Source organism: Galeopterus variegatus, unplaced genomic scaffold, assembly GCF_000696425.1.
Source record: "Galeopterus variegatus unplaced genomic scaffold, G_variegatus-3.0.2 Scaffold4596, whole genome shotgun sequence".
Lineage (NCBI taxonomy): Eukaryota > Metazoa > Chordata > Mammalia > Dermoptera > Cynocephalidae > Galeopterus > Galeopterus variegatus.
The window spans coordinates 148,923-149,835 of record NW_007730707.1 but is presented as its reverse complement, the minus strand read 5'-3'; positions in this window follow the sequence as shown (position 1 = coordinate 149,835).

Sequence of the window (913 nt, the reverse complement as noted above, 5' to 3'; positions counted from 1 at the left end):
TCAGTCTTTCTTTCCCAGGATGCTTGTCAAAAGACACCCACCAAATGGTCCATGAAAACCTCTAGTTTCAGACATTAGTGGTATAAAGGCTTAGATCCTGGTTTTCTTACATCCATAGGACAAGGGAGTGGCCTTTTTCAAATCTTCAAACCTGCTAACTCAACCAGGAACCCTGAATTTAGAATGTAGGGTGGCTCTCAGATGTGTTCCTTGACCCTTGAACTTCAGGACTGATCCTGTAGCCAACAATGACTCTAGGAGTAGGTGCATTCAGCCAAAGACCAGCCCTGAGGAAGATTCAGTCAATTTCTCTGAACTTCACTTTCCTTGTGTATAAGGAGTGTGGGTAATACTACTTCCCTTGGGTGAATAAGAATAAGTAATTTTATTTATGTCTGCAAAAACAAAGCAAAACACTACAAAATCCCCCCCCCCACCAAATTAAATCTAGAAGGACAAACAAGGGACAAATCAAAGTGGCTACCCACAGAGACAAAATAGGAGGAGTAATTCTCAATGTACAGGTTTTTGTGTTGTTTTTATTTAGGACCCACCCTGGCAGTGCCCTTGTGAAGATGAAACAAAATCATGCATGTTCTGTACCTAGCACTCTCTGGGGTCCTTGTAAATGGTGCTAGTATTATTTCCACTGCAGCACCTTGAACCTCTCATAGGGGTTCCTGTCTGGTACCTGATGATTCATATACTGAGAAATGACAAAAGTCATCAGCTGTATCCTCAGGAAACTGATCTAATTCACCCTGAAGCCTGTGGTGCCTCTTGCTTCCCCGGCTTTCTGCACTCTTTCCTTCCTGCCTTCCTCCAGCCACATCAAGTCCAATCTGGGGCTTCATCATGTAGCACTGGCTCACTTCTATCCACTCCCTTTTCCTTCCACTCATTAAATGCTGCC